Raw genomic sequence first — 27,044 nt, 5'->3', positions numbered from 1 at the left:
TCCTGCTTCTTACACATGCAGCTGCGGATAATTTTATCTATGGAATGTTGGAAAACAAGCTTGAAAGCGACATCGTGGACTTTTCCACGTTGTTTCAGGTTTCTGCAGGCATGACGCTCATCTACACTGCTCAGACTAATTAACCCTTCGCGTCACAATGTCTTCCGCACCTTTCCCTACACTGATCACTCCACCCCTTAGATGAGCGCGATGCATGTGAAACAAAAATCATTTTGGCATTTCGCTAGCTAAGTTGCTACGAATACCCGTCAGCATTATTCTAAGCGCTTGCATTTTAGTATAAAGCTGTTTAGTACGTACATATAGTCTACATAATATAGTCATCAATATGACACAAACAATCAGTAACCAGATTAAAGGATGCAACCTTACATTTAATGTTTTTGTAGCTTCGGGTGCCCAGCCCAAGAAAATATCATACCAGTGGTGCTCAGTTACTTGCTGGATGCGTGAAGCAGTGTGCATAAGCTGTTTAGCGTCTATGGTCATCTGTATAGCTGTATCCTTGGTGTATTTAGCGGCCATATCAAATTTAGCAAATGTGACTTGTGCATATTGCCTGATTACCTCTAGTCTGGGTAGCTTAACAACAAGTGGGATGTTCCATTCTAACTGTGCTCGCATTTGCGTTTGTAATGTGGTTGTGGTGAACTTAGTCGGTCGGTATAGGATGTGAGTACTTATGTCAATAATGCTGGTAATATTGCACATACACATTACTTTCTCTCCGGTGGTTTGTGCAAATCCGTTAATGAGTAAGGGATGATTAGTAACATAACATATACTCTCTGTACCTAACTGATATAAGTCTGTGCCATTAATAGGATAAGGTAAACAGTTGCATTCTCCTGGTGTTGGGTAAAGGCACGGATCTAGCACCTGTCCAGTGTGGGTGCATACCCACCCCTTAAACCAATCCGCACATCTGGTGGGATCTGCAGTGTGGTTTGTTTAATCAATCCACTTTTTGTCAGTATGAGGTATCCACCATTCTTTACCTATCACTACGGGGAGCAATATAAAGGGGCACCATATTTCAGGAGGAAGATCACTTCTTGCTATATTAAAATGAGCATAACACATTTCTCCTTCACAATGAAACTGTATGGGCTTTACCCATATCTCCTCGGGCACATGCAATTGTTGTCTCCAATACTCGCCTTGGAGTTGTCCCCATTCCGCTTTAAAATCTGCATATTGTTGATTAACAATACTTTGCCACAATATATATTGGATGCCCTTGGACACTGTGGGGGTCATTCTGACCCTGGCGGTAAAAGGCACTTACCGCCGGTAAGAAGACCGCCATCATACCGCTGCGGCCGCGGTAAACCGCCACGGTCATTCTGACCCACAACTGCCAAACCGCCAAAAACCCGACATCCACTGAAGCCCGCCTCATCAGCGGTCAGCAATAAACTGGAGATGACCAAACCTCCACCGTCACGCCAACACAAACACGCCCATGCCATTACGACCCACGAATCCACGCAGCGGTCTTTCAACCGCGGTATTCCATTGGCGGTACACACCGCCACGCTCAAAATACCCACACCTTTACAAAACACAGCCACATTGGACAATTCCAAATACACACACCTGATACACATACAAACACCACTCCCACACACCCATCACCATATAAAACACACACCCACATCACCCACAAACCCCCACAAAGCGAAATTCAGAGACAAGGCACAATACACAGAGAGAGAGCACAGGGAACGCAAACCACAACACACACAGGAACCCAACATCATCACCCACATCTACGCACAAAACACCACTACACTCATCACCACAAACACCACCCCACACCTCATCCACACCACCCCATGGCACCCCAAAGACACCCCAGGTTCACGGACCAAGAACTCAAGGTCATGGTGGAGGAAATAATCAGGGTAGAGCCCCAGCTCTTCGGCACACAGGTGCAGCACACCACAATAGCCAGGAAGGCGGAGCTATGGCAAAGGATCGTCGACAGGGTCAACGCTGTGGGACAGCATCCCAGAAATCGGAAAGACATCCGAAAGCGCTGGAACGACCTACGGGGGAAGGTGCAGGCGATGGTGTCAAGATACAACATCGCTGTGCAGAAGACTGGCGGCGGACCCCCACCCACTCCACCCGAATTCACAGCGTGGGAGCAAGAGGTCTTGAACATCCTGCATCCTGAGGGCCTCGCTGGAGTAGGCGGAAGAATGGACTCTGGTAAGTCTAATCTCAACTACTTCACCCCCCCCAACCACAAGCATGCCAAACCAAACCCCCACCCTCACCCCTAACCCCCCAGCACACATACTCCCTGTTAATGTCTCACCAGCACAACCCACCCAACCCAACCCAATCCCCTGAATGCCAGCACAAACCATGGACACCCAACACCTAAGCATGACCACTGCACATACCCATCCCCCCCACAAACCACCCTCACAACTCCTCCCACATGGGACTGCCAGCACTGGGGGACAAGGGCACCCACAAATCGCACGCCACGGCACACACAAAATCAATAACCATATTCTTCTACCCCTGCAGGGCCCGAACGCCAACACACCGGCCAGGAGGGTCCAGATTTGTCCATCCCACCCCCAGAACAGGCCCCCAGTGATGACAGCAGCTCTGTCGACCTAGAACCTGATGACCAGCCCGGACCATCGGGGACCTCTGGACAGTCGGTTACCCTCAGTCTGCCCCAGGCCACAGCAGACCTACCCCCCTCAGGAAACACCAGCACAGCACCCACCCAGCGGGCCCATGCTTCTGTCTCCAGGAGAGGTCAAGCAGCGGTGTGTCTACCAGTACAGGGCACCCAGGGTAACCCACAACCCCAACAACAACAGGGACCTGGGGGCACTGGTAGTGGGCACACCGTCCAGGGGACAGAGGCCCAGGACCAAAGAGGAACTGGGAGGGCTGCTGTGCGACAGAGAGAGGACAGGCCTAGGGAACCCACTGTCCAAGAGGCCCTCACCACCATCATGGGAGCATACCACCACTCCCAAGAGACGATGGCGACGGTCCTGGCCAGGTTCCAGGAGATCCAGGCCATGCAGGAGGGCCAGTACATGGGGTTCCGGGAAGAACTGCGCACCATCAGTTCCGCAATGGGTACAATCGTGGTGGCACTCAACCAGATTGTCACCACATTGCGGGACCATGTGGCCCACCAAAGGGCCCCTGCCACTAGCATGGAGGAAGAACAGCCCACCACCTCCGCCGGCGCTAGTAGTCAGGAGGCCCGACACAACAGCAACGGCCCTCCCGGACCCCACCCCCTGCAGAACAAGAACCACCCCGCAAGAAAGGCCTGAGATCGAGGAAGAAGACAGAGTAGGATGTCAAGACCCCCGCCATGCACGGAAACCCCCGGATGTCATCCCACTGTCCCACTTGTTTACCCTGTCCAACCTTGAACTGCCCCTGCTCCACCTTCCACAGGCATATGGACAATGGACCTGTAGGAACGACAGTCTGGACACTGCCATGGACATGCCTCCACCATCACCCTGTTTGAACTATGCACCTATCTTAAAACTTCAATAAACACAATTATTGCACATTAACCAACAGGATTCTGCTATCTATTTATTTAAACCAAATGTATTTGAAATAACCAACAAAACATTTCTAGTTACATTGTGATGACAACATACCAGTGTCACACAGCGGTAGTCCATGGGGAAAAAAACCAGAGGGCACTCCGTGGGGATCAGATCACTGAAATAGGAAGTGATATACACAACTAAGTTACCATACATTGGGGTGAAAGGTCAGACAGTAGAGAGCCACTACAGTTACAGATATAATACAATGCTGGAGTAGATTATTACCTGTGTGTCACTGGAAATACTGCAGTATCACTCTGTCCCTGTTGTCTGTGTCGTCCTCTTCGTCTTCCTCCTCTTCACTCTCCGCAGGCTCCACAGAGGCAACAACACCACCATCTGGACCATCCTCCTGCAGGAAAGGCACCTGGCGTCGCAAAGCCAGGTTGTGAAGCATGCAGCAGGCCATGATGATATGACACACCTTCCTTGGTGAGTACATTAGGGATCCACCAGTCATATGCAGGCACCTAAACCTGGCCTTCAGGAGGCCGAAGGTCCGCTCAATCACCCTCCTAGTCCGCCCATGGGCCTCATTGTACCGTTCCTCTGCCCTGGTTCTGGGATTCCTCACTGGGGTCAATAGCCAAGGCAGGTTTGGGTAACCAGAGTCACCAATTAGCCACACACGGTGTCTCCGTAGCAGTTCCATCACATAAGGGATGCTGCTATTTCGCATGATGTACGCGTCATGCACTGACCCTGGGAACTTGGCATTTAAATGGGAGATGTACTGGTCAGCCAAACAGACCACCTGGACATTCATCGAACGATAATTTTTACGGTTCCTGTACACCTGCTCATCGTCTTTTGGGGGAACCAAAGCCACATGGGTACCATCAATGGCACCAATGATATTGGGAATGTGTCCAAGGGCATAGAAATCACCCTTCACTGTAGGCAAGTCACCCACCTCAGGGAAAATGATGTAGCTCCGCATGTATTTCATCAGGGTAGACAACACTCTGGACAACACCTTTGAAAACATAGGCTGAGACATCCCAGATGAAATGGCCACAGTAGTTTGAAATGATCCACTTGCCAAAAAATGCAGTACTGACAGCACCTGCACTAGAGGCGGAATCCCTGTGGGTTGGCGGATGGGTGACATCAGGTCTGGCTCCAGCTGGGCACACAGTTCCTGTATAGTGGAACGGTTAAGTCTGTAGGTGAGTATGACGTGTCTTTCTTCCATTGTCGACAGGTCCACCAGCGGTCTGTACACGGGAAGATTCCTCCGTCTCCTCGCAAGTCCCAGCGGACGATGCCTAGGAAGGACAACATGTAGCACAGAGTCAAGCAACCCACAGGTAAGTGCCCACAGCATGCCCAGTACACGTATCTCTCGGGATTGAATGGCTAGTATGATTGTCGGTGCAAGGCCTAGCCATGTGTGACGCAGTAGGAATGAAGCCCTGTGGGCCCTTGAAATGGCGGCTGCCTGACCTGTGAAGTGTGACAAAGTGAAGTGAGGTAATTGCGCAAGCGTGTCACACCGTGGCGGTAGGCGGTCGCAGTCCGCGGCGCAAAGCCGCATTGGACAACATTGAACCCTATGGGTTTCAGGAGCCAATGGCGGTGAGCGCCGGCGGTCGCGGTACGCGCCGCCGCAGTACGCACCGCCGCGGCACGCACCGCCGCGGCCGTAACCGCCATTTTCTCTCTGCTTGATCACACGAGACCTGAGCATCCACAGGAGAGGACCTATACTGCAAGTGCTGCTGTGACCTCGGTCTGGAAGTGACAATAGCTGCTGCGACTGGGGAAAGGGCCCCCGCCTTCAGTTCCGAGGAGTTGGAGAAGCTCGTGGACGGGGACGGGGTCCTCCCCCAGTATGCGCTACTCTACGGGCCTCCAGACCAACAGGTGAGTACACGGGGGGCAATGCATAGTGCCCAATGCCTGGGCTGAGTGGGGAGTGGCAGCGAATGACGAATGCATAGCACGACAGATGAGAGCATGTGCCACATGGCAAGGTTGGGGAGGGGGGGCCACTCACAGCGAGCATGCAGAAAGGTGATGATGTTTCTCTTCCCCCCCTGTACATGTCACATAGGTCAGCGCCCATCAGAAGATTGACATTTGGCGTGCCATCGCCAAGGACGTCCGGGCCCTGGGGGTCCACACCAGAAGGGGCACCCACTGCCGCAAGAGGTGGGAGGACATCCGCCGCGGGAGCAGGAAGACCGCGGAGGCTCTGCTGGGGATGGCCTCCCAACCTAGGAGGGGTGCCAGTCGTACCTTGACCCCCCTGATGTCCCGGATCCTGGCGGTGGCCTACCCCGATTTAGATGGGCGCTTGAGGACATCACAGCAGACACAAGGGGGTGAGTACCAGCACATTCAGCTATTTTGCGCGCAGTGGAGGTGCCTGGGTGGGGGAGGAGGGCTGTGGGTATCCCTAGGCCAAGGCGATTTCTGTAGGATAGGCCCGTCCGTGAAGTATGGTCCTGTGCCCCCGCCCCCCACCTCTGTAGGGTGCCTAGTAACGCGATTCATGGACCAGTGTATACTGTGTGGCCAGTTGTCGCCCATAGGCTTGTAGGGCATGTCCCATTGAATGAGTAGTGTAACCCAAGTGCGCAGCGTAGTGCAGGGGGCTTCTGTGTCTGTCCTCTCCGCCAACGGTGTCCCCAATGCATGCACTCAACTTGTCTTTATGTTTTCCGCCACCCCCCCATTTTCTTTGTTTTTCTGTGAATGTGTGCATTAGCATCATCAGGCCGAGGAGAAGTGGCATCGGCGCAAGAGGGAGCTGCATCTCACATGGCCCCGGAGGGCCATGCAACGGACTCCGACATGACCAGTGAGACGGAGGGCAAGGGGGGCTCCACCACGGGGACCCGTGGAGACGGCAGCGACACCGACACGTCCTCGGAAGGGAGCTCCCTTGCGGTGGCGGCAACATCCGTGCCCACCGCAGAAACAGGTACAGCCGCCACCCAGCGCACCAGCTCCGCCCTCCCAGCAGCCCCTCGGCCTTCGGCCCGTGCCCGCAAGGCCAGGAAGCCGGCCATCTCCTTCGCCCCAGGCACCTCAGGCCCTGCCCCAGTCACCCCTGCTGCCCTCAGTGAGGAGGTCATTGACCTCCTGAGGACCATCATTGTTGGGCAGTCTACCCTTTTGAATGCCATCCAGGGTGTGGAGAGGGAGGTGCATCAAAGCAATGCATACCTGGAGGGCCTTCATTCGGGTCAGGCTGCCCATCAACGATCGTTCAACGCTCTGGCCTCAGCACTGACAGCAGCGATTGTCCCTGTCTCCAGCCTCCCTCTTCTGACTCCCTCCACCCAGTCCCACTCCCCTGTTCCTCTGCCTATCCCATCCACACCTACAGACCAGCCTGCACACACCTCAACACCCAAGGGCAGCTCATCCAGACATAAGCACCACAGGACACACAAGCATTCACCCAAGCAACATCCAGATGCAGACATGCCAACAGCCACTACCTCCTCTGTGTCCCCCACCTCCTCGTCTCCCTCCTCCCTCCCTGTGACGTCTCCACACACACCTGCAGGCACACCACCATCAGCCATTGCACCCATCACCAGCACACCCTCCACACCAGTCCGCACACGTGCAGTCACCACCCCCACTGCCATGTACACGTCCCCTGTGTCCTCTCCCAGTGTGTCTGTCACCCCGCTTCCCAACCACACAAACGCAGGCAGGCACCCAAACAACAGCCATCCACCTCACGTCTGCCTCCTGCCCAAGCACCTGCACCCAAAGACAGCACACTTGACTCTCCTACAACCACATCCTCTTCCTCCACTCCCATACCCACTCCAGCCACCCTTCCCATGGCTCCAAAGAAAATGTTCCTCTCTAAAGTGGACCTATTTTCCTCACCTGACCCACCTCCTCCATCCCGTAAGAGTTCCACAAACACCTCAGCCACCACCAGCCCAGCACTCCAAAGGACGTCGTGCCTGGTTTTTGGAGTCCGCCCTTTCCTTGGGCTGGGACATCGTCCAGCAGCAAAGGCACAGCCAGCCCCCCCCTGGGAAGAGGACCAAAAAACTGAAGGGCAGGCGCGACAGGCCTGATACACCTGCCCCCTAGGAGGGTAGCCTTGCACCGTCACCTGCCACATCGGGTAAGGGAGCCAAGGGCCACGGACAGTCTGCCAAGGAGGGCAAGGGCAACAAGGAGCAAAAGGCAGGGAGCAGCCGACCTGGCCATGAGGGCCCCACCAGCCCCATTCCGGGGGTATCGAAGGAGAGCCAGGGCCCCAGGACTCCATCACAGGAGGGCCCCGCAACGGAAAGGTCCGATGCAGAGTGAGCGGCAAGTATTGGCCAGGTGTGGTTCACTGGAAACACAAGACAGGCACCGCTGAACAGGGCCCCGCCGTGAGGAGCACTGCTGAACAGGGCCCCCGCCGTGAGAAGCACCGCTGAACAGGGCCCACCGTGACCAGAACCGCTGAACAGGGCTCTGCCGTGAGGAGCACCGCTGAACAGGGCCCCGCCGTGAGGAGCACCGCTGAACAGGGCCCCGCCGTGACCAGAACCGCTGAACAGGGCCCCGCCATGAGGAGCACCGCTGAACAGGGCCCCGCCGTGACCAGAACCGCTGAACAGGGCCCCGCCGTGAGGAGCACCGCTGAACAGGGCCCCACCGTGAGAAGCACCGCTGAACAGGGCCCCGCCGTGACCAGAACCGCTGAACAGGGCCCCGCCGTGAGGAGCACCGCTGAACAGGGCCCCGCCGTGAGAAGCACCGCTGAACAGGGCCCCGCCGTGACCAGAACCGCTGAACAGGGACCCGCCGTGACCAGAACCGCTGAACAGGGCCCCGCCGTGAGAAGCACCGCTGAACAGGGCCCTTCCTGTCAAGCACCGCTCCGCTGGGCCCTTCCTGTGAAGCACCGCTCCACTGGGCCCTTCATCTCAAGCACCGCTCCGCTGGGCACTTCCTGTCAAGCACCGCTCCGCTGGGCCCTTCCTGTCAAGCACCGCTCCGCTGGGCCCTTCATCTCAAGCACCGCTCCGCTGGGCCCTTCATCTCAAGCACCGCTCCGCTGGGCCCTTCCTGTCAAGCACTGCTCCACTGGGCCCTTCCTGTCAAGCACCGCTTCCCTGGGCCCTTCATCTCAAGCACTGCTCCGCTGGGCCCTTCCTGTCAAGCACCGCTCCGCTGGGCCCTTCCTGTCAAGCACCGCTCCGCTGGGCCCTTCATCTCAAGCACCGCTCCGCTGGGCCCTTCCTGTCAAGCACCGCTCCGCTGGGCCCTTCATCTCAAGCACCGCTCCGCTGGGCCCTTCATCTCAAGCACCGCTGGCCCATTGGCAGTCCCGGTTCTGTGTCGGGCAGGCCTTCACGATGCACTCTGCCCACCATGCCTCCTCTATGACCAGTGGTCTCTGTAATCCACCTGATGGACTGTGGCTTTGCACTCCCCAGGATGGCACAGTGGGCAATCCCCCACTGTAGAGACTTGTGAGACTGTGGCTTTGCACTCCCCAGGATGGCACAGTGGGCAATTCACCCACTGTAGAGACTTGTGAGACTGTGGCTTTGCACTCCCCAGGATGGCACAGTGGGCATGGAGGCCCTTCGTGGATCTGGCGTCAAGGACTCATGTGGCTGAGGTGCCCCCCCTTCCCTTCCCCCTGAGGTGCCTGTCTTTTTATTTTAGTGATGCCCCAGCAGTGTTCTCTCCAATGGACTGGATCTCGTGTGTGGGCTTTGCCCATGTGTTGCTGCACATTGGCCCACGGACCTTTGGACTTTGATTGACTGGGCCGGACTTTTGCTGCTTGTATGGATAGAGTTCTAGATGTGTGTTCATTCTTCATATATTGCTAAGGTCGCTATACTTTATTGTTGCAATAATATGGTTCTACTTTTACATTCATTGGCTTTTGTCTTTGTTTTTGGGGGGGGGTTGGGGGTGTCACTCTGACTTTTTTATCTGCATAGGTGTGTAGGTATTTCGGTGGGGGTGAGGGTGGGGGTGGGTGTGTGGCGTATGTGTGTGCCCGTAACCTTTCCTCCTCCCCCCTCCCCTGTGTCGTAGGTGCAGTACTCACCGTTGTCGTCTGCGGCGAGGTTCGTGATCCTGGAAGAAGAGCAGGAAGGCAATGGCTGGGAGGATGTGGAGTTCGGGTTCCATGCTGTTCCGATTCCGCGTGGAGTGTGTCGAGGTAAGCGTTTTCCATTGGAGATGTCTGTTTCCGCCGTGTTTTTATCGGCGGGGCTCCCGCCCCAGAAAAGGTGGCGGATTGGTGGGTCGTGATAGGGTGGGCGGTACATTGTCTGCCGCCTGCCTGTTGGCGGTGACCGCCGCGCTGTTTGTTTGTACCGCCGTGGCGGTCGGAGTGTTAAAGCGGCGGCCTGTGTTGGCGGTTCCCGCTAGGGTCAGAATTCATATTTTTCGGCCGCCAGCCTGTTGGCGGGTTGGCCGCCGCTTTAACACTGACCGCCAGGGTCAGAATGAGGGCCTGTGTGTTTTGAAAGCTTTTTCCAAATTGCTCATAAGTGAAATTATGCCATTACCAATCACAGTACAACCCTCGTAGGATCTTTCATACCTCCTTTGAGTGTGTGAGAGCCCATTGAGAAATTACTTTTATGGTCTCTCCTCTACTATATCCTGTAAATGATAACTTATTCCTAATGGCTTTAATACTAAAAATAATTCAAGGCCCCTACCCCTATTCCGGTGGCCCCGACTATCAAGGATACTAGATCCCTTCTAATGCGTAGCTTTGGCGAGGGCCATAACTGCAGTGTCCATGGTGCGCCTAATGGATCATACTTTGTGACATTTCCTTTAGCAATATTTATCTGTAACACAATATGTTTAATTATGCTTGCATGCAAAGCTTGCTTACATCCTATCCTATATCGGACTATGGAAATGTTGCCTAAGTTGCTAACCATGCGTCTTTCAGCTACATAAAACATGAAGGCTGGTGGTTTGGAATATCAAGCTCCTTTGGTTCCATTGTTCATTGTAACAACGCCATATGTCCTGGTAAAATACTTTGTTTGTCAGAACAAATATAGGGTTTACATGGATATGCCTGTGCTGACGTAAACTGTACAATGGTATCACAATATTTGCATAACATGTTCAGGGTATAATTAAAAGCTTGTACTATTGCTGGTGTTCCTTGCAATTCGTTTAGTCCATTAGCATGTCGGATTTGCTGTCCGGTTACCTTTCAGGTCACAGCTTTGGTAGCCATCCACTTGCCTCCAGGTACTTTTACGTTGCAAGGTGAAATCTTCCCCCGCCCATCAGTTACGTTAGCGGCTTGAGGTGCACAAGTGACATGAAGGTCTGTAACAACATTCTCTGTTATATTGGGTCGAACCCAAACACCTCTTCCGGTTGCCATTATGACGGCAAACAGGAACCACATCACTGACTCAGATGTCATCATTTACGACCGCGGGGTAAGTCTCACTGAGGGTACAAACACAGGTACATTAGAGTTCTATAACAGTACAACATATGTGCTCTGCACCTCTTGACTCAATATCTCCCCTGCTTCGTGTTTTTTCCCCGGCTGATGCACCCATACTTTTCTTCCTGTTCTTCCAAATCCTCTCTCACCTCTCTGGGTGTTTTCGGGGGCAGAACTCTCTTCTATATGGGGAGTATACGCTTGTTCACAAATCAATTGTGAAAGTCTGTCATGTGCTTGATATGATACAGCAGCATTTCCTTGGTTCAACAATACTACTTTGACTTCTCCTCTATAATCTGGGTCTATAACTCCCCCAAGTACTGACACTCCCTTGATGGCTAGGCTAGATCTAGGGGCAATCCTACCATATGTTCCGGGTGGTACTATTACTCCTATTCCTAGGGGTATGGTTTTCACCAGTCCTAAAGGTACTTCTCCATCTTCTGGAGCAAACAGATCCAGTCCTATACTGACAGGAGTAGCCTGATGTGCTGATAACCTTTTTAGTTGTTCTTTCAACAATCCGTTATATTTCTCAATCATGCCTGCAGCTTGTGGATAATAACTAAGGTGTAATATCCACTGAATTCCCTGTTCCTGGGCCCAGTCCTGCACTGCTTTCCCTGAAAAGTGTGTGCCCCTATCTGTTTGGATCTCATCAGGTACCCCATAATGTTTTATCAGGTAGTTTAGCCCTTGCAAAGTGGACTTCTGGTCTGCAGATTTACAAGGCATACCCAACATAAAGCCAGAGCAGGTGTCCACTATGGTCAATACATAGTTTTTACCTCCTTCTTTTGTTAGCGGCCCGATATAGTCCAATTGACACACCGTGGCAGCTGCAGTTCCTCTTCTGATATGTCCGCCAGGCTTCTTTTTCAGGGGCATTTGTATAATTTGGTTGCATGGGGCACTCCTTTACTGCTTGTTGCACTTGTTCTTTAGTAACTGGAATTTGTCGTTGCTGTGCCCATGCATAAGTGCCATTTTCTCCTATATGTCTAGATGTTGCATGGGCCCAGTTTGCGAAAGCAGCTTCAGCTTCCTCATTGATGACCACTGTTCGTGTTTTGGCCATCTGATCTGCAGTATTGTTGAATAGAGATGCAAGCAAGGTGTCCAATGGGCAGTGGGCATCCACATGTCCCACATAGATTTGACATCTTTGCCCTTTCTCCCACATCTCTTCCCATAACTGCTCGCTCCCCAGATGGGGGTGCCTTTAATTTTCCATCCATCTTTGCGCCAAGTCGGGCCCAGCTTACCAGTCCTTGGTAAGTGGCCCAGCTGTCAGTGTACACAAATGTTTTCTCTCCGATGGGGGCCTGTTCCATTACTGCTGCCACCCCCTGCAGTTCTGCAAGCTGGCTTGATCCATTATCTCCTCCTCTCAGCAACAGCGTTTCTGTAGCAGGCTGGAATGCAACTGTTTGCCATTGTCTTTTTCCTTGATGGTATCGGGCAGTGCCATCTGTGAACCATGCATTTTGTCGTTCCTCTTCATTAAGTTGCTCAAAAGGGTTTGGCTGTTTTAAACGGTGAAGGTTCAATTTCAGTAAGTTCTGGCGAGGGGGCCATTGCCTGCAAGTTCACTGCCCCTAGCATATCTTCTTGTAACTTCGACACTCCTGCTGGCCCCGGCTTTGCCCTTTGCTGCAGGTACCATGTCCACTTTATGATGGTAGACTCCTGTGCCCTGCCTACTTTAGAGCCAGACCCTCCTTCTCTTATCCAGCCAAGTAAAGGGACCCGTGTTCTTAAGGTAACCGGCCGGTCACCAGTTATGCGTTCCGTTTCCACTAATACCCAATATGCGCCTGCTACTTCTTTCTCTAACAGGGTATAATTGCTCATGGATGGTGTTAATCTCTTTGACCAAAATCCTTGTGGCACCCTCTTTTTCCCTTGCCTCTGCCATAGACTCCACACCACTACATCATCCTGTACTATCATTTCAGCTCAAACAGATCTCCTTCTGTGATAGGACCAAACGCAAAATAGTTCTGTAATGCATCTTTTGCCCCCTTAAAGGCCTCTTGCTGTTCAGGTCCCCATTGGAAAGCATGCTTTTTTCGTGTGACTTGATATAATGGTCTCAGTATTAATCCTAAGTGAGGGATATGTTGTCTCCAGAATCCCATCAAACCAATAAATTGTTGTGCTTCTGCCTTTGTTGTAGGAACCTTTAGCTCCTGTACTGTATCAATCACTTTCTGTGGTATTCTTTTTACTGGCCCTGACCAAATAGCGCCCAAGAATTTTACCTCTTGTGCAGGGCCTTGGACCTTTTTTGGGTTAATAGCCCATCCCCTCTGCTGTAAGTACTCAATTAACCTCCCCAGTGTGTCTGAGACCTGTTCTTTGGTTTCCCCAGTGATCATGATGTCATCAATGTAATGTGCAAGTCGGGTGTATTCCTGTCGAGAAGATGGCTAAATCTCTGGCTATTAGTCCATGACACAAGGTGGGGCTATGTACGTATCCCTGGGGCAATTTTCTGAATGTGAACTGTCTGTTCTGCCAGCTTATTGCAAATTGGTCTTGACTTGCCTCATCAATGTCAATCGAGAAAAAGGCATTTGCTAAATCAATTACAGCATGCCATTCCCCCACATCTTTGCTCAACTGTTCAACTAGCGTGATGATGTCTGGGACTGTGGCTGCCAAGGGCGGAGCCACTTTATTCAGTTGTCAATAATCAACAGTCATTCGATATGTATCATCTGGTTTCTTTATGGGCCATATAGAGGAGTTTAATGGGCTCATGGCCGGCCTAAGCACACCTACATCTAGTAGCCCTTGAATGGTTTCTAAAATCTCTTTGTGACCTCCGGGTATGCAGTACTGTTTGATGCACACTGGCTCCTTTGAGGAGGCACATGTAATGGGCTCCACTTTGCATGCCCAATCAGAACTGTCATAGATTTCTTTATATGTACACTCCTCACACCAAAAGTGAATGTTCCCCATTACGTGTCAATAGTTTTGCCTAGTAACAAATCCATACCAATAATGTATTCTGGTATTTCAGCTATTAATACTTCTGCTGTGAAGGGGGGTCCTTTACCAATTGACAATTTGATTTTAACAGGTTTAGCCTCGGTCTTAGCACCCCTGTAACCATTAATGATCACACTTTTTCCTGGCAGCCTCTTAGGGTTCCCATTTATCAGAGTTACTTCCGCACCTGTATCGAGCAGTGCCATAACATGTTGTATTCCTTTTTGCCAATAAATAATAAGAGGTACATATGGCTGCCTGTCCCCGGGGCTTACCTCTTGCACTCCTCTGACTCCCGTGGTTTGGCCTGACCTTCATAATAAGGGGTCTGGGACTTCCCAGCCATCGCTGGACAAGTCGGGATATAAAGTTGAGACAGGCACCTTCCTATTTTTCCCTGACTCTGCTTTTTCCTTCTCAGCCTCTTCCATTGGTGGTGCTGAGGGCTGCTTTTCATCGAATGTCTCCTTTTCTTTCTGTCTACGCTGCAATGCTTTCCATTTATTAAGCAGATAAGGGGTAGGTTTCCCATCTATCTCCTCTTTCTTCACCCCAGCATTCAATAAATCTATCCACATCTGTCATTTGGTCACTTTTATTGTAGACTCTCCTCCCTTATATTTATTGTCTTGCCACACAGCCCTTCCAAATGTGCCATTAATAATACCACCTCCCCCACTCGTCTTCCCTGAGCGGTCCTAGAAGAGCCAACAGGGCACCTTTCGTATGTGGAGGGGCATTCCTAATCAGTCGTGCTCTGATCCCTGCTGTTTCAGGTTCGATGTCAGGCCCTGCAAATTGTCAGGAATACACTGTGTTCTGCATCCCCATTTATCGTAGTTGTTCATTTGCCTCTGAAATTGTGTGCCAAGGGCCCCAACTCTCTTCCACATCTATAGCGGTTGTATACAATTGCTTCACTCCTTCCATCAACCAGCCCATCAGAGAGAAAGCTTGTTGCCCCTGTGCACCTCATACCCGTTGCCCTAACATGGCATGTGTAGTTACTGATCCCATTTTCAAAAGTTCAGTTGGTGACAAAAATGTACCATCTGCTCCAGTGTCCCACAATCTCACTAACCATTTAAACAAAGGCATCGCAGGCATTTGTCTAAACATGCGGGTTATCTCCAACAGTTCACTCTGTGTATAATCTCTTACTAAACGAGAATTCTGCATTTGCCCACCAATTACTCCCTTTGATTTGTTTTGCACAAGTGGACGAGCTTCCGCCACACTTTCTGTTTCACCTTCAACTTCACTTAGTTCTGCTACACGTACTTCCACCTCATCCTCCCAATTCCAATCATCATCGTTATCAGAGACTGTCCCATTCTAAGTATAAGGATCCCGGTTTTCTTTGCGTACCAGTGCCCTCACTTGCACAGCCGAGGGTATTTTAGGCTTCTGCCTACTCTTCTGTTTTGCTACTCGTACTGCTAATGCGGTGCACCTTGCCTCCATTTGATCACCCGGAGTCACTGCACTTTCTATAGTCTCTTTCATGAGTTACTGCCTTTCCTGCAAGGGTGCAACCTCATCCCGCAGCTTCCTTATTTCTGCATCCTGGGTTAAAGTTTTCCTGTACACCATACGGAGCGCAGACAGGAAAAGCGATCCCACTTGCCCTGCTGCTTTCAGCTCCAGCTTTGTCCTTCTTAGTTTCACACTCTCAACCGCATCTTCCACTGAGAGAGAAGTCACTTTCTCATCTAGTGCTTCCCATAAAACCGGCGCTGCCCTCCGATTCAGGAGTCCTGCTACACTAGAGAACGGGTCAGTTGCTAAACACCCGGGAATGGACCTGGCTTCTGCCCCATGCTGCCTTCCACTCTCTGCCCCACTCTTCATATGTCCCCAACGAGGCATCATTGACTTATACCCCACTTCTGGTACCAAATTGTCTTATCCAGGTGATTGATTGACACCTGATCTGATCGATATAAGTCAATAAGAACGCTCAATGAAGGACTACACGCCAATAATGTACACAACTTAGCTTTAATAGAATTTTCAGTAAAATATATACATTTGGCACATCAACAAAGTAGAATGAAAAATAGCAATGAAGAGCATCTATTTATATATGAGCAAAGAGTTCACCGATAGGAACACTGCATTGGTTGACTGCCTACGAAGCGCAGATTTCAGTTACTGCATCATGCTCACATTAAGACGTTCAAGGAAAAAGCAAATATAAATGAGCAGAATACATCAGATTATAAACATAGTGCAAGTATGCAAATCAATCAGAATAAAGCAGAGAAACAAAGGCCTTTCATCCCTGGGTGGAACTTAACTTTATCCACATGCTGGGAAGCCCTCTCCCGCCTGCTCGAACCTCTCTCCCCCTCGAACGTCACGGTCTAAGAACAGCAGAGCCAGGGAGGTAGCGATGTGGGCGATGGCAGCTTGCACAACTCCATCTGCGAGCTTCAATCCCCTCACGTGTGCTTCAGTGCTTAAATAACCTGAAGCTTGGATTCTATCCCTTTCTCGCATCTTCTAGCTATGTTATCAGCACATGTCCCTTGGCTGCTCTGTTGTTCACTAGCCATTATTTCTCCGCCCTTTTCCTGGACTCCCTTTCTCAGGATTAGAACGACCTTTGCGTCCCTCTCCCACACTTCCTGCTTCTTACACATGCAGCTGCGGATAATTTTATCTATAGAATGTTGGAAAAAAAGCTTGAAAGCGACATTGTGGACTTTTCCACCATGTTTCAGGTTTCTGCATGCATCACGCTCATCTACACTGCTCAGACTAATTAACCATTCGCTTCACAATGTCTTCCACACCTTTCCCTACACTGATCAGCTGGTCAGTGAAGTGACCCTCACTGGCTTGTTGGTTCTTGCTTGGTTGTTGAGTGGTGCCTCCACTCAGAAGGTAGATCTGGGGTGATTCTTGAAGCCTGGAGGTCCCATGGGTTTCTTGCGGTCAGTCCAGTATCCAGCTCCTCCGCAGCGGCGATTTTTTGGGTCCTGGGTGCAGCAGGAAGTGTTTGGCGCCTTTTCTTGTGCAACAGGTCCACAGTTCTCTTGCTTTGGATCTTCTTTGATGCTGGTCTTTGTCTTTTCAAATCTGATTTCTTGGTCTAGGGATGCCCAGTGTTAGACCTGACAGCCTTAGTGTGGTCACCCCTAACATTTTGCCTGCCTCCCTCCACTTTTTGGACACTGTTTTTGCTGGTTTTTAGACTCTGCGCACTTTACTACTGCTAACCAGTGCTAAAGTGCATATGCTCTCTCCCTTTAAACATGGTAACATTGGATCATACCCAATTGGACTACTTAATTTACTTACAAGTCCCTAGTACTGTGCACTATATGTGCCCAGGGCCTGTAGATTAAATGCTACTAGTGGGCCTGCAGCACTGGTTGTGCCACCCACTTAAGTAGCCCCTTAACCTTGTCTCAGGCCTGCCATTTCAAGGCCTGTGTGTGCAGTTTCACTACCAATTTTACTTGGTATTTAAAAGTACTTGCCAAGCCTAAAACTCCCATTTTTCTACATATAAGACACCCATAAAGTATGCCCTAGGCAACCCATACAGCAGGGTGCTGTGTAGGCAAAAGGCAGGACATGTACCTATGTAGTTTACATGTCCTGGTAGTGTAAAAACCCCAAATTCATTTTTACACTGCTGTGAGGCCTGCTCTCTTCATAGGCCAACATTGGGGCTGTCCTAATATATTGTTTGATTGGTAGCTGCTGATCTGAATGGAGTAGGAAGGTCATAATTAGTATGGCCAGAATGGAGCTATAAAATCCTGCTGACGGGTGAAGTTGGATTTAATATTACTATTATAGAAATGTCACTTTTACAAATTGAGCATTTCTCTGCACTTAAACCTTTCTGTGCCTTACAATCTATGTCTGGTTTGGTTTAGTTGACAGCTCCTTGTGCATTCACTCAGACACACCCCAAACACAGGATACTCAGCCTCACTTGCATATATCTGTATTTTGAATGGGTCTTCCTGGGCTGGGAGGGTGTAGTGCCTTCTCTCACACAAAGGACTACCACACCCCCTACTGGGACCCTGGCAGACAGGATTGAACTGAAAAGGGACCTGATTCACTTCTAAGCCACTCTTTGAAGTCTCCCCCACTTCAAAGGCACATTTGGGTATATAAACAGGGCCTCTTCCCCTTCCAACTCAGACACTTCCTGGAGAAGAAACTTGTAAACAGAACCTGCATCCTGCCAAGAAGAACTGCCTGGCTGCCAAAAGGACTCACCTGACTGCTGTCTGTGAAGGACTGCTGCCTTGCTTCTGCCATGCTGCCTTGCTGCTCCCTGGCTGTGGTGAAGAAGTGCTGTCCAAGGGCTTGGATAGAGCTTGCCTCCTGTTCCCTGAAGTCTCAGGACCAAAAAGACTTCTCTCTTGCAACTGGACTCCTTGTGCGGCGCAAATGCGACGCACAGCCTGCTAAAACCAACGCACATCCTGGCACGCAGTGAGAAATTCACTGCACGCCGAACCGGAACGATGCAGCCCGACTTCCCAAGGAGAAGATCGACGGGGCGCCTGCGTTGCTACAGGAACTTCGACTCACGCCCCACCGGATCGACGCACAGCTGACCTGGGACAACACGGCCCAGCTTCCAGAGGAGAAATCGACGCAGTGCCTGCTGTGCGGAAGAAACTTCCACGCAACGCCCACAGGAACGATGCAGTGCTTGTGACTTCACTCCACAAGCCCAGGATTCCGTGCACAGACCCAGGAGCATCTGAAAACCCCACAACCCGAAGAGGATCCACGACCAAGCGCAGGAAATCGACACACAGCCATCCCTGCATGGAAACTAAATGATGCATCACTGTGTGCGGCCTGAGAAATCGATGCACACCCCCTTTGTTTCCATGCTTCTCCTTCCCTGCAGCCTATTGCAGAGATTTTTCACGCAAACTAGTTACTTTGTGGTTAAAAGAGACTTTGTTTGCTTTACAAAAAGACTTAAGACACTTAGGGGGTTATTCTAACTTTGGAGGAGGTGTTAATCCGTCCCAAAAGTGACGGAAAAGTGACGGATTTACCACCAGCCGTATTACGAGTCCATTATATCCTATGGAACTCGTAATACGGCTGGTGGTATATCCGTCACTTTACTGTCACTTTTGGGACGGATTAACACTCCTCCAAAGTTAGAATAACCCCCTTTATATCACTTTTCAGTGATATCTCTACATTTACTTATAGCATCTTTGATAGTTATGACCTGCAAATATCCAGTTAAATATTATATATTTTTCTAAACACTGTGTGGTGTATTTTTGTGGTGTCATGTTGTGTTATTGTATGATTTATTGCACAAATACTTTACACATTACCTTCTAAGTTAAGCCTGACTTCTCAGTGCCAAGCTACTAGAGGGTGGACACAGGATAATTTGGATTGTGTGTGGCTTACCCTGACTAGAGTCAGGGTCCCTGATTTGACAGGGGGTAACCTGGCTGCCAACCAAAGACCCCATTTCTAACACCCACTAAATACTGAATTTAGTGGGCGTTTTTCGGGGAAACCTGGTAGTGTCCAATGGTGCACTTACCTATGGGTGGCTCTACCCACTTTAGTGACCACTTTCTGTGGGAAGGGTCACTTCCCTAAACCTGATTGGCTATTTTCTTCCAGACAACACCTTAGGGGCCACTCCTCCTACCCTTTGTGTGGTTTCCCACCTTTGCTCCCTCCAAAAGTGGGGGTTTGCAAACGGGGGAGGCCTCCTGCTGCTAGCAGCAGCCCAGGGGTTGTGTTTCAAGGGTGGTAGCCCCTTGAAGTTCACTGCCATAGCAGTGCACATTCCTGAGGGAAGAGATGTTAGCTCCTCCACCCAGGAAGGGCATTGTTTTACAAACCAGAGAGACAGGACCCTCCCCAAAGGTTGTATATTGGCTATTTGGATGCGGCAGGCTGGCTGGAACCAGTCAGCAACTATGCCAGGATAGTTAGCCTTTGCAGGGATCACCTCTAAGGTGACCCCTGGTCACATTTAATAATAAATCCAGTACTGGTACAAGTTTGAATTTATCATTCTGAGTTGACTGATACCAAACAACCCAGGGCGCAGAGTAGCCATTATGTAGCTGGGAAACTCGTATTGACTGGTGTCCAGCACATATATTAAAATGGCTGCTCTGTTCACTAATTATGTCCCAGGTTTGGCAGGGACTCAGTGGGGGCCTATTGCTCATGCAGCTATGCCCTCAAATATAATATGGAACACCTTACTTTAGGGCTGAAAGGCCTGCGAGAGGGGTGTCTTACCCATAGCAAATACAGTGTATGGAGGACAGGGCACACAGGCAGTGTGCCAAGTTGAGTTTCTGTGTTAGGTTTGCACCAGGACTCTCAGCCTGCTATGGCAGTGCTGGGTGCATCTGGATGCAGGGCCCTAAAGGGTTGAACAATCAGTCCTGCTGCCCTCAGGGGTCTACCCATAGTACCCATGCCTTGGGTAACTAAGTACCTTTTACTAGGGTCCTATAGTGGTAACTAAAGGTGTATTTAATTACTTTTACAATGTTTTTAGGGAAAGAACACTGCCACTGGGAACTGGTTAGCAGGATCCGAGTGCACTCCAGTCCAAGTTGCATTCAGAAACCAGGCAAAAAGTGGGGGTGTATTACAATCAGGTGCCAGTTCCTCACAGCCGGCACTGACGGAATAGTGGTGATATTCTGCACGGCAGTCTTGTATGGATACCCCCAAAGTCATAGTGAGGGCCTCGGTGTCATTAGAGCTTTGGGTCAAAGTGGGGGGCGATTTTTTGGCTACTCTCTTGACTTGTAGTGTAGCGAAAAATATTTTGCTGCCCCCAAAGCAGTAGCAGCAAATTTAAAAACATTGAACTCTATATTTCTCCTGAAACATGGATGAGAAGACATAGGCTAGTCTACTTCTCAGTTACACGCTCATCAACATTTTGTGCAGCATGTTACACTTCAATGATTTTGGAGTGCTTATAGGTATAAATGGAAACCTACAGCTGAATTAAAGTTCCTTCGATAAACTTAGTATTGTTGTTTGGGTTTGGTGTGAGATGAGAACAGATTATGTATAGCATACTGTGACATTTTTGTTTAGTTAAGGGATGGTGCTTGTAGGAAAATGGCTCCTTGTTGCAGTTACCCCCCCACTTTTTGCCTGATATTGATGATGACTTGATTGAGAGTGTGTTGGGACCCTGCTAACCAGGCCCCAGCACCAGTGTTCTTTCACTAAAAATGTAGCATTGTTTCCTCAATTAGCACACCCCTGGCACACAGATAAGTCCCTTGTAAAAGGTACCAGTGGTACCAATGGCCCTGTGACCGGGGAAGGTCCCTAAGGGCTGCAGCATGTGTTGTGCCACCCTAAGGGACCCCTCACCTAACACATGCACACTGCCATTGCAGATTGTGTGTGTTCCTGGGGAGAAAAAGGCAAAGTCGACATGACATCCCACACAGGGAGCCATGCACACAAAACACTGCCTTAAAGCCCTAAGACAGGGTGCACTATACCACAGGGGAGGGCATAGCTGCATGAGCAATATGCCCCTACATTGCTAACGTCCATTCTTAGACATTGTAAGTACAGTGTGGTCATATTAAGTATGTGGTCTGGGAGTTTGTCAAAAGGAACTCCACAGTTCCATAATGGCTACACTGAGCACTGGGAAGTTTGGTATCAAACTTCCGAGAATAATAAACCCACACTGATGCCAGTGTTGGATTTATTACAAAATGCACACAGAGGGCATCTTAGAGATGCCCCCTGTATTTTACCCAATCCTTCAGTGCAGGACTGACTGGTCTGTGCCAGCCTTCCACTGAGAGACGTGTTTCCGACCCCTGGGATGAGAGCCTTTGTGCTCTCTGGGGCCAGAAACAAAGCCTGCACTGGGTGGAGATGCTTCACACCTCACCCCTGCAGGAAATGTAACACCTCAGGCCTGGTGTTACAATGCCCCCAGGGCACTCCAGCCAGTGGAGATACCCGCCCCCTGGATGAGCCCCCACTTTTGGTGGCAAGTCCAGAGGGATAATGAGAAAAACAAGGAGGAGTCACCCCCTCAGCCAGTCCACCCCTAAGGTGACGAGACAGCTTAAGTGACCCCCTCCTTGGAAAATCCTCCTTCTTGTTTGGGAGGATTTAGCCCAATAGGGATAGGGATGTGCGGGGAGCACAAGGAGTGTGTAGCCACCCTCAAGGACAGTAGCCATTGGCTACTGCCCTGTAACCCTAATACACCCCTAAATTCAGTATTTAGGGATGACCCTGAACCCAGGACTTCAGATTCCTGATGACCTACAAAGAAGGACTGCCTAGCTGAAAAACCCTGCGGAGAAGAAGGAAGACGACAACTGCTTTGGTCCCAGCCCTACCAGCCTGTCCCCAACTTAAAAGAACCTGCACCAGCGACACATCCTGTGGGCCCAGTGGCCTCTGCCGACTGAGAGGACTGCCCTTCAACTACAAAGGACCAAGAAACTCCCATGGACAGCGGACCTGTCTAACCAAGAGAGAAGAAACCATCATTAAAGGGACTCTCACCTCACTCTAGAAGTGTGAGGCCCCACCACTCTGCACCCAACGCCCCTGGCCCGTGTCCAGAGAAACCAAAAACCCAGAGAGGATCCCCAGGTGCCTCTGATGACGTGTCCACCCTGGGATAACCTCTCTGCACCCCAGGACGACGCCTGCAGAGGGACTCTCGAGGACCCTCCTGACCGCGACTGCCCGGGACAAAGAAATCTGACGCCTGGAAGAAGCACTGAACCTGCAGCCCCCAGGCCTGTGAAGAACTCACCGCCGGTGCAGCAGTGACCAGTAGGCAGCCCTCAACCCTTGCCCAGCCAGTGGCTGGCCCGAGAAGCCCCCCTGTGCCCTGCATACAGCGTCTGAGTGACCCCGGATCCGTCCATTGAAATCTATTGCAAACCCGACGCCATGTTTGCCCACTGCACCCAGCCGACCCCATGCGACTGAGGGTGAGTTTTGTGTGCCTACTTGGGACCCCCCCAGTGCTCTACTAAACCCGCCTGGTCTGCTCCCCAAGGACGCAGGTACTTATCTGCCAGCAGACCAGAACTGGAGCACCCCCTGTCTCCATAGGCGCCCATTGTTATTTGGGCTCCACTTTGACCTCTGCACCTGATCGGCCTTGTGTTGCTGGAGCTGGGTTGTTGGGGTTGACATGATCCCCCAATGGTGGGCTACCTATGCCCCAGAGGCTGAACTTGTAAGTGCTTTACTTACTGTATTAACCAATCTGTACTTATTTCCCCCAGGAACTGTTGAATTTTGCACAGTTTCCACTTTTAAAATAGCTTATTGCCATTTTATGAAAAACTGTGTACATTACTGATTTGGTTCAAAGTTTCTAACTATATCTATGCAAAGTACCTTACATTTAATGTACTTACCTGCAATTTAAATCTTGTGGTTCTAAAATAAATTAAGAAAATAATATTTTTCTATATAAAAACCTATTGGCCTGGAGTTGTCATTGAGTGTGTGTTCTCATTTATTGCTTTAGTGTGCACAACAAATGCTTAACACTACCCTCTGATAAGCCTAACTGTTCGACCACACTACCACTGGACTCTGTGCACACTATCTCTCATTTTGAGATAGTATATACAGAGCCAGCTTCCTACAGTGCTGATTGTGTGATGGGATTTCTACACTTGAATTTTTGTTTGCATTTGTAGTTTCTGTGTATTGAAATGTGTTCTCCGTTGCAGAATGTTTGCTGTGCAGAGTTGTAGGGGGAGTAACAAAGGGGCTTATTTACAACCCTTTTGTGCTGCCGGTGTGGCACTTTTTCCCATGTAAAACGTGATGCACCGGCAGTGCAAGGGTATTGGAAATACGCCCCATAATACTCCAAAGTGACTTTACAAGTCAGAAATGTATTTGCGATACAGTGTCAAGGCTGTCATTCCTTGTAAATTACAATGAAAAAGGGGAGTCAATGGTGTCTACACTCTCTTCCAGTGATTTGCAAATAAATGTATTAATGCTTTTCGGCTGCTCATGAGGAGGCAGTAGGGGGCAGATCTATGAAAAGTGGCGTTTCACCTAGTGCAGCGCCACTGTTCTTGCGCCCATTAGTCCCCCATAACGCCACCATGTGTGCGCCATATTTAATATATGGTGCATCATGGTGGTAGTTAAGGAGCTAGCATCAGATGTTGTGATGCAAGTTCGGCGCTTTGCAGGATTAGCGTAAAAAATTCTGACGCTAATCCTGAAAAGCACCCAGAGGCCCATTGAAACCTGCAGTAAGCAGGCATTAAAAGTGCTGAAAAAAATGACGGAAAGAAATCTCTTAGATTTCTTTGTGCCATTTTTTTTCAGCCCCACCTAACGCGGGAAAGCCCCCTTTGCATATATTTTGCCCGGCAGAGGCATAATGTAGCGCAAGGGGTTACAAAGTGGGGCAATGCATGCTTTGCCCCACTTTGTAAATTTAGTGCTGCAATTTTGGCCTTGTTGTGCCACATTAGCATCAGAAACAATTATGCTATTGTGGCACAAGGAGGTGCTAGGGGCTCTTAAATCTGCCCCTTTGCCTTTAAATCCATGTTCATGACCTCTGATGTGTTTGGATTTAAAGGACATTCCATTGCCCCCATACATGTCCACAGAGCAAACTAGTAATCCCTACTCCAACAAAGACTTTAGGGGAAATAGAGGTTATATCAACATACACATGGATCTTTCCTACTGATGATCGAATTGAATCCTAAGATATTAACTTTGTATCAGACAATTAATTGCTTTTTACTGTTGAATGTAATGGATGTCCATCTTGGAGGTTAGGCTCCAGCGGGTTATACTTTTTTTACCTCTCCCTCTTTGATCACAATCATACGAAGCACCACATTTGAGGAGCCCTGTGTTTGTTTTACAGATTTCATTTGTTTGAAGATTAGAATCCTTCTTACTCATCATACCCATCGTGTTAAGTTTGAAACCCACAGAAAATGGATTTATGTGCCCATTTGATAGAACCTCTGTCTGGCCCATGAAGATTCCCTTTTTAAAAAAGTTGTTTTTTTTACTGTCTCCCTTTTTAGCTTTAACACAGGAACTCTGATAGTCACAAAGCTATAAGGCAAAGGGTAAAGATTTAGGCCCTCATTACAACCCTAACAGTCGGTGATAAAGTGGCGGTAATACCGCCAACAGGCTGGCGGTAACTACCGTCAAATTATGACCATGGCGGAAAGATCTCTGAAAGACAGCTAATGTACCACTCCGACCGCCAGGGCGGAAACAACAGCTACCACGGTGGTAGCCACCAACAGCCAGGCGGAAGTCAATGGTCCGCCCACCATATTAAGACCCTGCAAAACGCCACCTTTTCGAGGGCAGTACCAATGACATCAAAAGCCTGGCGGAAACTGAGCTCAGAAGTGAAAAGACTCACCATTGGAGACACAGGGAAGAACCACTCCGCCATGGAACCAGAACTACATGTTTTTCCGATGATATTCTACGTTCTGCTCCACCACAAACACCAACGCCGGCGAAGACGACGGCGGTGAGTACAGCCGCCTAGCACACAAGGGGGGGAAACGAGAATGACACACGCGCGCACAACACATGCCTCACACACACACATACACACAACCAGATGCACTACAATAACAATTTGACCCCATAACTCGGCTGAATAATGCAAGGACAAAACGATTTCACCAAAGTGTTTGCAATAAGATCAACACAGTAGAATAAATAAGTTAGCCAAGATAAAAGATATATACATATTTACAGAAAAAGGGACCCAGCCCAGTCCTCAATTATCATGGCCCACATGGCCACAGGCCAAAGTCCAAGGACACACTTCTCACCTGCTTCAACACAGAGAGAACACTGCTGGGGGCATCAGTTGGTAAATAGGCAGGCACCTCAGCAGGACGGAGGACGGGGGGCACCTCAGCCGGGCGATGAAACAAGACCACTGTTTCTGGAGGGGGCAACATGCCCTGTGCTTGATCTTGGGGAGTGATGGACCACAGTCCCTCATGTGGGTGTCTTACTCACTGGTTCTGGATGGGGCAGTATGCCCTGTGCTTGATCCTAGGGAGTGATGGGTCACAGTCTCCCATGTGGGTGTCTCACCCACTGGTTCTGGATGGGGCAACATGCCCTGTAATTGATCCTGGGGAGTGATGGGCCACAGTCTCTCATGTAGGTGTCTCATCCACTGGTTCTGGATGGGGCAACATGCCCTGTGCTTGATCCTGGGGAGTGATGGGCCACAGTCTCTCATGAGGGTGTCTTACCCACTGGTTATGGATGGGGCAGGACACACAGCAGCATATGGAGGCAGGGTAACATAGCGTCCACCGGCCCTGACGGCTGCACAGTGGTGGTGCTGCTGGTGGGGGGAGGTTCCTGCACATCCCCTGCACCCTCGGAGGGATGCACAGTGGTCAATTAGCGTGGGCCACATGGCCACAGGCCAATGTCCAAGGCCACACTTGTCACCTGCTTTAACACGGAGAGAACACTGCAGGAGCATCAGTGGGTAAATAGGCAGGCACCTCAGGGGGACAGGGGATGGGGTCACCTCAGCCAGGAGAGGAAACATGACCATTGGTTCTGAAGGGGGCAACATGCCCTGTGCTTGATCCTGGGGACTGATGGGCCACAGTCTCTCATGTGGGTGTCTTACCCACTGGCTCTGGATGGGGCAAAATGCCCTGTGGTTGATCCTGGGGAGTGATGGGCCACAGTCTCTCATGAGGGTGTCTTACCCACTGGTTCTGGATGGGGCAGGCCGCACAGCAGCCCATGGAGGCAGAGTTACATAGCGTCCACCGGCACTGACGGCTGCACAGTGGTGGTGCTGCTGGTGGGGGGAGGCTCATGCACATCCCCTGCACCCTCAGACGGATGCACAGTGGTCAATTAGCCTGGGCCACATGGCCACAGGCCAATGTCCAAGGCCACACTTGTCACCTGCTTTAACACAGAGA

The sequence above is a fragment of the Pleurodeles waltl genome, chromosome 1_2 (assembly GCF_031143425.1).
Source record: "Pleurodeles waltl isolate 20211129_DDA chromosome 1_2, aPleWal1.hap1.20221129, whole genome shotgun sequence".
NCBI lineage: Eukaryota > Metazoa > Chordata > Amphibia > Caudata > Salamandridae > Pleurodeles > Pleurodeles waltl.
Note: the sequence above shows the minus strand (reverse complement) of the source record.